Source organism: Rousettus aegyptiacus, unplaced genomic scaffold (genome assembly GCF_014176215.1).
Source record: "Rousettus aegyptiacus isolate mRouAeg1 unplaced genomic scaffold, mRouAeg1.p scaffold_m13_p_3, whole genome shotgun sequence".
Lineage (NCBI taxonomy): Eukaryota > Metazoa > Chordata > Mammalia > Chiroptera > Pteropodidae > Rousettus > Rousettus aegyptiacus.
The window spans coordinates 117,756,656-117,770,490 of record NW_023416306.1 but is presented as its reverse complement, the minus strand read 5'-3'; positions in this window follow the sequence as shown (position 1 = coordinate 117,770,490).

Below are 13,835 nucleotides of genomic sequence, written 5' to 3'. Positions count from 1 at the left end.
TACACTTTTATTCACCCTACACACACATTGCGCTTTACATCTATTTTAATGTGTATTCATCAACAAATTATAGTTATAGTTATTTCTAATACTTTATTCCTTCAATCTCTCTATTAGGGTTAGTAGTTAACACACCACCGTATTACAATATTAGAGTATTCTGAATGTGACCATATACTTCTCTTGACCAGTATGTTGTTTCTTTTCATATGTTTTCATGTTACTAGTTAGCATCTTTTTGTTTCAGCTTGAAGAACTCCCTTTCAGCATTTCTCATAAGGGAGGTATAGTGGTGATGAACACCCTTTGGCAGCACAAGGTCCAGGGGTCATGGTGACTCTCCAGCTCATGCTGTTGGGGGTCCACATCATTGACAATGGTCCTTGGCAAGCACTATGGGGCATTTACAGAGGCTTAAAAGGCTGTTGGGGTCCAATGCCTCTGGTCCAGCAGCGAGGGAACATGGCAATCAGCAATGGTGACTGGAGCTGGTGGTATGTACATACCCAGTTGCAGGGACTGGTTACAAACACACATGTAGTGGTGGGGTCTAGGGCAGGCAGCAAGGGCTAGGGACAACTACATACACACTTGCAGTTGTGGGGGCCCTGGCTCTCAGTGTGCACTATCATGGTTGCTGGGTTTCACCATGGACACGTGACAGGGGAGGCCATTGACAGGAGTCAGGCCAGAAGTGTGCAGATGCATAACTGGAGGAGCTAGCTGTAGATGAGCACAGTGATGTAGGCCAGTGACAGAAGACAGGGCCTGATCCAGGTCCACAAGCAGGTGCAGTGTCCAAAGCTGTTGTGTTCTCTCATGGCTGCATAATGTCCCCACCGACACATGCTCACAGTAGTGAAGTCTGGTGGCAGGCATCAGGCCAGTGACATGTAAGTGCACAGGTAGAGGGGCTAACCCCAAGCACAGGTACAGTGGTTGGAGTCAGCCACAGGGGTCTGGGGTGGCATCTTGCACTAACACAGCTACATAGAACTGGGCTGGCTGTAAGTACAGTTCCTGGGTTCTGCAAGGTGAGGGATGGGAATCAGGAGGCTGGTGTTAGCAAATGCAACTACCTGTGGGAGGAAAGCCAGTGAAACCTGCAGGGGGTCCACAGCAACTGTGCTGGCTGATGGTTTCTTCAGTGGTGAAAACCGTTGGGGTCATCTGCAGAGGAGGTTACTGGGAATTGTGGTTGCTCCTACTGCATGACTGCTACTGGGAGCCCCTGCTTTTCTTCCTTGTTCCTATCTATCTCTATACATTTCAGCATTGCCAGTCTCTGGATGTGGTAAAATCAAAGCAGGTCATTTGTGTAGTGCCTCCAATAGCTGAGAAAGCTGGTTGCTCACCCCGCTCTTTCCTTCCTGGTGAGGGGAACTCTGCCGCATCCAGCAAGTGGTAAATCCTATTACGTCCAGCGCAGCTCTGAGAAATATACCTGAGTGGGAACAGCGGGAGATGAAGAAAAGAAAAAAGACAGAAAGCCAGGATCAGGGGGTCCACTGTCCACTGATGGGGGAGCAGTGGCACAGTTCTATTTTTGCAAGCTGCTTTTATACAAGAATATACTAGTTGCCATAAGCCTTTTCCCTTAGGAATAACAACACCATTTCTTCTACTTTTCCCAAGCCATATCTTATCATAACTTTCAGCTTGTTTGCCTGCCTGAAGCTACATTTATACTTTCTTGCTCTCAGAAGGAGTTTGTGGAGGTGAGGCAACCCTTGGTTGCCCTCGCAGACTGTAAGGACCTTGTCAGCTTACAATCCGTTCTCCGGAGAACTCTTTTTTAGCTGGGGAGTTTCCTCTTGGTGTTGAGCTATGCTGGCCTGGAGGATGGGTTGATGCAGGCAAAATAAGGCTGTCTTTCTTCCCTTTTGTGCAGTTATTATCAAATTTTTTGTTCAACTGTATTATTGAAGTTTCTTAAGTGGACTCCAGAGCTCTCCAGAGCTGTCTTTATTGGTGAATAGCTGTCGAATTGTTGATCTTTGTCGGGGGATGGAGGCTGGGGTCTCTTACTATGCTATCTTGATGACCTCACTTCCAAATGTGTGTTGTTTTAAGGTACTAAATATGTGGTAATTTATTATAGCAGCCATAGTAAACTAACACAGCCAGGCATTATTCTAAAGGCTTCCAGTATGTTTCTTCGTCTAGTTCTCACCTTTTCCTGTCTTCTCATTAAGCATGGAGAGGTGTATTAGTAAGTAGATACTTACTAATCTACCATCTTTAGTTAGCTCTGCCACCCACACAATGTACCTACAAGTGTAAAATCTTCCTGAAATACTTTATTCTGAGACAGGGAGAAACCTGAAGAGGCTTAAGTCTAGAAGCTTTTCCTCAAACCACTCCCACACCAATTCTATAACCCAGGGTCCAGAGTAAGATAGAAAGAAGTTGCAACGGGGGTGGGGGGGACATTTTTGTTGACTTGTTTTGTAAATCTGGGTTTTTATTTTAAGTTAGGTTGATACATCTGTATTTACCTTAAAGTGGGTTATGGTACAAGATAGATCTGTCATAGACTTCGTCTATCGGGCTTCATTCTAAGTAATATCTCCAGTTTAAACCCATAGGGACAGCTTCTCTCTCTCTCTCTCTCTCTCTCTCTCTCTCTCTCTCTCTCTCTCTCTCTCTCTCTCACACACACACACACACACACACACACACACACACACACACACATTCATCAACCATGAGGTTCTCCTAGGAAATCCTGTCCTTTATGTAGTTGTGGGAAGGACAGAGAGCAGTAGCAATGCTGTCCTACCTCTGACTTCTCTCTACCTTGTAATTTTGTTTCAAGAGAATTTACTTAACATGGAATTCACTTAACAGCTTAAGTGAAGCTGCTGCATGGTTATTTCTGATGACAGATTTGGTATTGCACACTGGCTTTGTCCTGGGTAACCGCTATGCTTCCCAGTTTCTTCATCTGTAGAAAATAAGATATCAATTGTTAGGATTGGCGTAAGGACTCAAATGAGATAAGTGAAAGTGTCCTGGATATGGCAATCATGGTGCATGGCATGCTTACACCTCCTGCTGAGAGGGAACTTAAGCAGCCAAGTTGGTCCACAGTTGATTGGACCATGTATAGGCACCTGATACTTCAAAGTTAGCCAGATCCATAGGCTGACCCGATACTAATGAGGCAGCTTATTGGACAAAATTCTGCCTAAAAGGTAAGGTAGCAGCAGATTTCTCTCTAAAACCTAAAATGAGGAATGAGAATCAGGCAATTAGGGGCAGGAACTAAAACTAAAAAGCTGTAAATGGGGAAGAAGAGGTAGGGCCTGAAGCAAGTTGTAGTTCTTGAGCAGGGCTAAGTTATAAAGAAACAGAAACTATGAGTATGCAAAAGTAGTGAGGGCAAGAAAAGATATAGCATGGATGCTGAGGAAGCAGGGAGAAGTGGGGAACTCCCACAACAAAGAAAGTCTGAGTAGCTGAGTCACATAAATGGCAGAACAGAACAATGAAGGTACATTAACTTCTGCCACTGAGATTCCTGGAGCCATCTGGGGTTCAAAAGAGTTCCTGTTCTTGAATTCCTGTGGCTTGCCTATCTTCCTTAAGCCACATGCCATCTTAAAATAAACTCCCATTACTAGAGCTAGTCTATTAATCCATATTTCTTGTAAAAGAGCTTAATTAAAGCCAAATGAATCCATCTTGTAGTTTCATCTCATTTTTAAATGAACCATAAGGAAGACAGGAGAATACTCCTGGATTTGCCATTCAGAAGCTGTTTGCGTCTTCAAGGAAGCTGCTTGAAGAAAACAAACCAGCTCCCCGTCACATTTGTGCCTGTGGCCAGAGTCATGGAGTAACACAGAAAAGAGAAAACCAAGATTCCTATCTGCAGCCTGACTGCACCAGCCAAAAGAACAAAGTTGTTCTTCAGAAATTTTCTCATCTATTCCAGTATCCCTCTTCTTTCCCCTTCTGGAATTAGGACTAGTGCTCTCAGAGAATTTTGGTTTTTACTGTATTACAGCACCTATTTCACTGTGCCTTACAGTCAGAGGTTTATGTTTCAAACTTCCAAACTAGGTTACTAATGCCTCACTGACATGTGTCCTACTCTCTGTCATCTCTCTTTGCAGTAGGTTTAGCGCTTAGTCACCTGTAAATGTTTATTGAATGAATGAATGAATGAGTGAGACAATTCTTATAGGATTAATGAGCATGTATTATGGAAAGCTTTGTTTCATCTGGCACCTCCAGGTTCATACAACTCATTTTCTAATAAACAGTGAAGGCAATCGCTGTCGGTCTCATCCTGGAAACTGAAGAAAATGCTTGCCTTTATCCTCTGGGTTCTTGAGCTCATAAATTCAACGAATAGTTTCTAAAAAAAAAAAAAAAAAAGCCTGTGTTCCAGATATTATGCTGGATCCTGAGGAGGCTGCAAAGATGAGTAAGAAATATTGTGCCCTTAAGTCCCTAAATATCTAGTAGGAGGCCTTATAGGTGTACACAAATAATTATTGTGTAATAAACAATTGAGTGATCTGAGTGCTGTACGTGGAATAGAGTTCTATGAGAAGATGGGGCAAGAAGAGGGACTTACAAAAGAGGCTTCGTTCAGACTTATCCTCTGAGATGATGCTTGACAGTAGGACAGGTGGGAAGGGAGGGAAAGAAACATCTTTTAAAAATCTGACGAACGAGGAAGAAGCACAGCACAGAGGAGGTGTGGTGAAGAGACTAACTAGGACAAGGAAATGAAACTAACACCAAAGATAAGAGCAGGGTGGAAGAAATCTCAACGGGGTAGCAGAGGAACAAATCCCCATTAGAGGGCTGAGAGCTGGCAGGGACTCTTTTTTAAGAAGGCAATGCTAGATAGAAATCTTACTGTTTGCAACAACATGGATGGGCCCAGAGGGTATTATGCCAAGTGAAATAAATCAGAGAAAGACAAATACCATATGATCTCATTTATATGTGGAATCTAAAGAACAAAATGAACGAACAAAACAGAAACAGATCCATAGATACGGAGAACAAACTGATGGTTGCTAGATGGGAGCAGATTGGGAGGCTGGTTGAAAAGGTGAAGAGAGCAAGAAGTCAACATCGGTAGTTTCAAAATAGTCGCAGGGATGTGAAGTACAGCATAGGGAATATAATTAATAATATCATAATGACTGTATATGGTGCCACGTGGGTACTACACTAATTATGTAAATGTCTAATCACTATGCTGTACACCTGAAACTAATATAAAATAATATTGAATGTCAACTGTAATTAAAAAATTAATTTTTCAAAGGCAATACTGAAAAGAAGAGCTCACCAAAGCGAAGTTGGGAATTCCAGGAGGAGGTGAGGGAAGTCTATGTCACATTCATAACTGCAGAAGCGAGGACTGGAGAATTGAAGAGCTCTCTAATCAAGGAAGCAGAAATCTCCTAAAGAATGTTACACAACCAGATTTGAGCAAAGCCCCAGAGTGAGAAAGAAAGGTTGAGCTGAAAAGAACTTTACTTTGTGCAGGAGATGTGGGTAATTTCTGGCTAGCCAGTACTGCATGCCCGGGAAATCACAGGAGAAGTTATAGCAGGGAATCAGACACCAGCCTGGGAAATTAGCCCTGGGTGGGGAGATGGAAGGAGAATGGAAACAGCGATTAACTCAGTTGGAGTCTACATTATAAGTCATGATAACCTTTTCTATGCCACTAAAATCAGAATTAATGCCTGGAGGTATGTAAGTAGTTCTGGACACATACAAAAGTTGCTCTCACAGCAGGAGGAGAAACTCCAGGACTCATTGAGGCAGGTATATAAAATGAAAGCAGAGGGAATCTGATTTAAGTACAAGTGTTATTTACTTTCTATTTTATTTTTAAATTTCAGATACATCTATTGCTCCTGAGTACTTTTACTTCAGATAAAATACAGAGAAGGCATTTTACCTTTCAGAGCTTGCATACAAGGGCACCTGATGAACATAAGCTTTTGCACTCAGTGACATACATCCAGAGCTGTAAAGGAGATTCATAGTAGACAGTATACATTGAGCATGTGGCAACTGCTAGGCCTTGTGCAAAGCATTTTTTACAGGCATTCTCTCATTTAATCCTCACAATATTACCTATGACATTATATTACATACTATCTTCATTTCTCAGATGGGAAAACAAGTTACAAAGCTTGCCAACATCAAAAAGCTAGTAAGTAACTCATGGAGCTATATTATAAACTCATTATTTTTTATAGTTATAGGACTAGTCAGATTTCTTCTTTTGTGTGTGTGTGTCAGTTTTAGTAAAATCCACTTCCTAGGAATTTGGACAGTTCATTTAGCTCTTCAAACTTATTGGCATAAATTTGGTCAAAATTTTCTTTTATAATTTTGTTAATATCTGTGGGATCTATGACGTATTCCTCTTTTTAATTTCTGATACTGGTAATACATACTTTTTTCTCTTTTTCTTGAGCAATCTTGCCAATATGTATCAATTTTATTAATCTCTTCAAAGAAACATTTTCCTGATTTGTTGTTCCTTTCTAAGTTCGTTTCCTATTTTATTAATTTCTCTTCTTATCTATATTATTTCCTTTCATCTATTTCCTTTGGGGATTTTTTGGTTATTTTTTTCTAGCTTCTTGAGATGGAAGCTTAGCTCATTGATTTTGAGCCTTTATTTTTGTCTAAAGTATGTATCTAAGACTATACAATTTCCTAAAACATGGCTTTAGCTGCGTCTCATAGCTTTTATATTTTATTACCATTTAGTTTAAAATATTTTCTAATTTCCACTGTGATTTTTTTTAATGCATGGGTTATTTAGAAGTATATCTCTTTAATATTCAAATATGAGGGTTTTCTAGTTATTGTTTTTTTATAGATTTCTTGCTTAATTGCACTGTGGTTAGAGAACATACTTTGAATATTTCAATTTTTTGAAATCGTTGAGAGTTGCTTTCTGGTTCAGTATATCGTCTGTAGCAGATTACATTTTCCAAAAATGGCCACAACAATATCTGCAATGCCATATGATCTTTGCTAAGTGATTATGTCACTTCCCCCTCAAGAGGGGGAGCCTATGTTTCCATCCCCTTGAATCTTGGCAGTCTTGTAACTAACCAGGAGAAAATAGCTGGTATGGCCCCTTTTGCTTCCAGCTTCTTGGAAGATGGCCGCCATGTAAAAAAGTACGACTACCATGCTGTGAGAGATTTAAGCCACATGGAAAGATCCTAGAAGATGAGATGTCTTGAGAAAAGAATAAAAGGCCAAAGAGCACCAAGGTGTCAGAACAGGTGACTAAAGGAGCCAGCTTAGATATCTAGTCAAGACTTTAGATCTAGACTGTGGTTCCAGCTGTTTCTGACTGAAGTCACAGGAGACCTCAAGTGAAGACCACGCGTCTGAGCCGTCAACCCACAGAACCTTGAGAGACAATAACAAATTGCTATTTTAAGCTCTACATTTAAGGGTAATTTGTAATGTAGCAATAATTATCCAGAACATAGTCAAATTGTTCCATGCATATTTTTAAAAAATTAACAACTATAATTTTTGGATACGATGTTTTGTATGTGTCAGTTAAGTCAACTTCATTAAGGTGTATTTCAAATCTATATCTTTAATGATTTCGTTTGTTTTCTACAAATTAATGAGAAAGGTAGATTGAAAATCTCTCACTATGATTCTGTATTTGCCTGTTTCTCATTTTAGTGCTGTAAATTTTTTTATTTACCTATTTTGAGGCTTAGTTATTAGGTGAGTACAGATTTAGAGTTGTATATATTCCTGGTGAACGTAACTTTTATCATTGCCAAATATTCCTCTTTATCTCTAGTAATGCTTTTGCCTTAGAGTTTACTTTGTCTGATATTAATATAACTACACTAGTTTTCTTTTGGTTAGTATTTGCATGCTATGTCATTTTCCATTCTTTTACTTTCAATATTTCAAGATCCTTATATTCTATATTATATGCCTATATACATATATGTGTACGTGTATAAAATATATAAATATATATTTTGAAAATATCATTTATAAACAATATATAATTATTTTTAAAACCCAAACTGTCAATAACGGTCTTTTAATTGAAGCATTTAGTCCACTTACCTTTAAGGTAATTGATATATTTAAGGTAAATAATTAATATTTCTACTATATATCTTTCTCAAAAAAGGGAAAAGTTTTTCCTTGGGAAAAAATAAGAGTTATTACATTGATGCTGTTCACTGAAAAAACTACTCCGAATAAACGATTTCTGTCAATTAAGCTTTTAAAAAGCTGCTTAAAAGGCCTCAACTATGTAATTGTTTTGGATAAATACATTTTTTCCCTTAAGCTATTCATGTATTCTTGTCTCTTCCAATTCTTTGGGGGAGGAGGGGGCTGAATGGAGCTGCCATGAACTCTTTGTGTCTTATAGGAGATAATATAGAACTCCCTAAATCTACCTAATTCCCCCATGACTAATAACCCCAATTTGAGTTTAGAAAGTACTAATTTGATGATCACGCATCATCTGTTTTGTGAGAGGAACCAGAATATGCTAGTAATTATAATAATAAAACCATATAGCTTTTTCACTAAGCACATACTAAGTGCTAGGTGTATTCTTAAGCACTTTGCATGTATTCCCTCCTTAATCCTCCTATTTCCCTGTAATTTTGACACTATGATTCCCACTTACCACAGACAGGTTAAGTAACTGGTCCAAGATCACACTATAAGCTCTGTAATTGGAATTTAAACCAAGACAGTATGACTCTGTGCATAATGTAGAATGCAAGGGAAACAGAAAAAAACAGATAGGTACTCCAGAAAAGGTCTGTATATTTTAATAAAAATATTAATAGTTTCAAGTGGATTCTCCTGGTATACAGTGATAATAGGATGGTATAGCACTGGGCCACTAGGCCTTTCATTTGAGTACTTCAGGGAATTATTCCTAAATAGGAATTTATGCTAGATAGTATTTCTGGAAATAATTTGTACCTAATAAAAATTTGTATTCTCATAGGTCTTGAAAATCTCTTAGAGATCAATTATTCAAAACACTCATTTATGGCCTTTTGAGCCACGCTTCTCTTGCTCAGGCCCACTTCCACATCTGGAAGTGTACGTTCCCTTCTAATAAAATTTTTCTTTTCTGCTGTAAAAAATAACCCACTCATTTACGCTCTTAACAGTTATTATCTTTAGAGGTTGCACACTAAAAGCCTTTTATTTTTTATATTATTTCTTTATATGCTTTCTAATTTTTTTTATAAGAATACATGATCAGAAAAATAAAGTGGTTATTCCTGCTAAGATGAGTCAATGGAAGAAAGAATAATCTTTTCAACAAATAGTACTGGAACAACTTGAATCCATGTGCAAAAAAAACCCAAAAACAAACTTTGTACTCCTACATCACACTATATACAAAGATTAACTCAAAATGAATCACAGACCTAAATGTAAACATTAAAACTATAAAAGTCTTAGAATAAAATGTAGCACTAAATCTTCATGATTTTAATTTAGGCAAAGACTTCTTAGCTACAAAACCAAAAGCATGACCAACAAAAGAAAAACAGAAAAATTGGACATCAAAATTAAAATACTTTCATGTTGCAAACAATGCCATCAAGAAAGTGAAAGACAACCCATAGAACGGAAGAAAATACTTACAAATCATACATATAATAAGGGACTTGTATCCAGAATATATAAAGAACTCTTACAACTCGATAATAAAATGACAACCCAAATTAAAAATGGGCAAAGGACTTGAATATACGTTGCTTCGTAAACTTCCCAGGTGAAATCTGTAACTGGCTTCCGGAACTTCCCGGGTGAAATCTGTAACTGGTTCCCCTCAAGTGGAGGGCAAGGAGAGACTGAAGAAAGAAGACCATTCCAGATTGGTAGGTGACAGACTTAATAAGCAAGGGAACTTACATACAAGGCTCCTTTTGAGCAGCCACAAGACAAGTGGATCTCTGCAATCACTTGCCAGAATCTTACAAGTTTATATAGAGGCCTTAATTAGATTCAGTCTCATATACCATCTAGATCAGGGGCCCTCATCTCTGAGACGCAAGCTGTAGACAGGTATGGGTGCATGGCCTGTTAGGAACCAGGCTGCACAGCAGGAGGTGAGCAGCAGGTGAACTAGTGGAGCTTCATCTATATTTGTAGCTGCTCCCCAGCACTAGCATCACCGCCTCAGCTCCACCTCAGATCATCATGTATTAGATTCTCATAGGAGCACTGATCCCTGGTGCCAAAAACTTGGGGAGTGCCGCTTTAAGGCACTGTATTTTGTTTCTCTTCCAAACTAATCCTGAGAGGTTTATGATAATCAACAGGCTGCTGACCTTGTTCTATGGGAGAGAATTTTGTGGAAGATAATAGTTATTTACATCTGGAAAGTACTGACAGGTTTGTGTTCTTGAAGTTATATAGGTGACTTTAGCGACATCACACGTCTTTTACATTTATAGCAGCTTTAGTTAAAAATAGCTATTTCAAATGGAGTGTCTGGTTACACTATTAGCAGTGTGAAAAACTGAAAATAACCTCAATGTGTAAAAAATAAAAATCATTTGGCATCGATTTAATGAAATAGCTATTTTTTTCTTTTTAACAGCTTTATTAAGATATAATCAAACAAAACAGCATACACTGCACACGCTTTGTTTCTCAGCACTGCATTCTGGGTAAACTATCCCCAAAATTTCAAGAACGCAGGCATGGGCTAGGTCCTTCCTTTTGCCTCCTTGCCTCCGAGAGAGCGAGATGGGTTATCACAACTGTACTGAGCCACCCAAGAAAATTCGGCCAAGGGTCTCTCTCGTTGTTGCTGCATCTGTTCAAACCTCACGGTCTGATCTGGAAATACGGCCTCAATATGTGCTGCCACTGTTTCCGTCATTACACGAAGGATATAGGCTTCATTACGTTTGACTAAGTGAACTTTCAGGAATGGGTCATTCCAGACATCTACTGCAGAAAAAATGCTAGCTCTTTGTATATAAAATAAAAACTTCAGTTATGAGTGTTTTATTGCAAATGGAAGTCACATGATCATAGAATCTTTAAATTTTGCTATTATCTTCTCAGTGGATTTATCTTCAAAATTTTTGGCTTGCTTACCCCTGGTTAAATAAAAATATTCATGATGCGGAAAAAATAAATTAAAAAAATTTTTTAAATGATACAATTACATACCAAACAATTCGCCCATTTAATGGGTACAATTCAATGGTTCTTAATATATTGACAGAGTTGAGTAACCATTACCACAATCTGATTTAGGATATTCTCATCACCCCCAAAAAACATCCCTTACTTATTAGTAGTCACTGCCTATGCCCCCACACTCACACACACCCAACTCCCAGTCCTAAACAACCACTAATCTACTTTCTATATACAGAATTGCCCATTCTAAACATTTTATATGAATGGACTCATGTAACATGTGCTCTTTTGTGACACTTAACATAATGTATTCAGAGTTAGTCCATGTTACAGCATGTATTAGTACTTCATTCCTTTTTATTGCCAACTGGTATTCCATCACATGGATATACCACATTTATTTATCCATCAATTGATAGACACCTGGGTTATTTCCACTTATTGGCTATTATGATTAATGCTGCTGGGAACATTAAGTTTTGTGAGGATGTATGTTTTCATTTGTCTTGGATATGTATCTAAGAGTGGAATTTCTGGATCACATGGTAACTATGTTTAATATTTTGAGGAACTGCCAAAATATTTTCCAAAGTGGTGCATCATTTTACATATCCACCACTAATGTATGAGAGTTCCAATTTTTCCACATCCTCCTCAACACTTTTTATCATTTGTCTTTTTGATTATAGCCATCCTAGTAGGCGTGAAGCGGCATCTCATTATAGGTTTGATTTGATTTGCATTTCCCATATGGATAATAATGTTGAACATTTTTTTTACATGCTTATTGACCATTTTTATATCTTCTTTGGAGGAATGTCTATTGTTGGAGGAGGTCATGAAGAGGTTGTGACTACTGGTTGAAGCATGAGCTGGATTTGGGCAATCTGAGGTTCCTTACCGTCTCCAGTCCTTGAAATGTATGTTCCGTCTACTGTTCCCACAGTGGGAGCCATTTTCAAGGACACAGCTTTGAGAACTATGTGTCGTTGAGACCACCTAGACCAGCAGTCCCCAACCTTTGTGGCACCAGGGACTAATGCTCCTATGAGAATCTAATGCCTGATGATCTGAGGTGAAGTTGAGGCGGTGATGCTAGTGCTAGAGAGCAGCGACCAATACAGACGTAGCTTTGCTTGCTCACCTGCTGCTCATCTTCTGCTATGCGGCCCGGTTCCCAACAGGCCACAGACCAGGGGTTGGGGACTCCTGTCTTAAACAAAATAGCTTATTTAATTGTCACATAAAAGTCTTGAGATAGGTGAAAGTGCTGCAATGGCAGATATCTCCACAATGTCCTCAGAACCCCAGGCTCCTTTCAGTTTCCTGCTTTGCCAACCCTAGGGTATGTTCTTATGGTTCGAATGGTAGCTATCACATCCCCATTCCAAGCAACAGGACGAAAGAAGCAGCAGAAAAAAAAAATGGAGGTGGAAGCAAAGAAGGACAAAGGGTATGTGCCAGATGTCTTTAAGAAAGATTCCCAGATGGCATTTTCGCTATGCATTCATTGACCAAAACATTGTGACATAGCCATACTTAATTTCAAGTGCTACTGAGAATACAGTCTTCATTCTAGGTAGAATGTGCTCAGATAGAAATGAGGGGTTCTACCATCATGGAAGAAAGGGAAATAGACATTCAGAAGTAACTAGCAGATTCTGTTAATGACCCATAACTTATATAATGACACAAAATTCTACCTAAAGCTAGAAGAAAAAATAATCTTGTCACAAAGGATCAAAGAAATAAGATGAACTAAGAACTACACACTAAATTAAACAGAATGAGGAATGACCATGCCTAATAGTGGAAAGCATCAGAGGAGACACATTTGCATAAGGGTAGAGAAATAACCAAAAGTGAGGTGAGTATTTTTTAAAGATGGGAGCCAGAGGCAATATTCATCAGAAATGCTATGGCAAATAAAAAGAAATTGTTTAAATCAGGAATAGGTAAAATCATATTGCTTTTTATTTCCCATTAAGACATGACTTTTAACAAAACAATTTATCTTTGCCTATTTTATTCACATGCTTCCAATTCCTATAAGGCTCATTTTATTGCTTCTGGTAGTATTTCAAGGATATATATTGCATCCAACCTTTTCTAGATACACCTAAAGATACAATCACTTTTGTTCAGGAATCCATTTGTTTTGTTTAGTTTTTGATTTACTATGTTAACATATGCATACTACATACATCAGAAAAGTACTTGAACGCTCCCAATGTACACAATCCCAATGTACACAGTTTGGTGTAAATTTACTTTATCTTTTTAATAATTAATTTAAAAGCCACATACCGGTTTGTTTTCTATATAAGAAACATAATCACTGAATGTGACTAAGATAAAGTGTTCGGGAATTTAATATTTAATATGTTTCAGGAAAAGATAATTAACATTTAGGATTTTTTTTTTTAAGTTTACAAGCTCAGAAGAGTTTAACCAAAAACATGAATATAAATAAGAAAAAGTTACTCTATGGGGAAAAAAGAACTTTCAAATACTAATGTTGAGATTCGGGTTACAGTTTTGTATTATAAAATGAGTCAAGGGAGAAAGGTGAGGGTCCACATACATTCAAATGATCCAAATGCTTTAGAAAGTGTATTTTCTTTAGATAATTCTACAGCTGCTGTGCAATT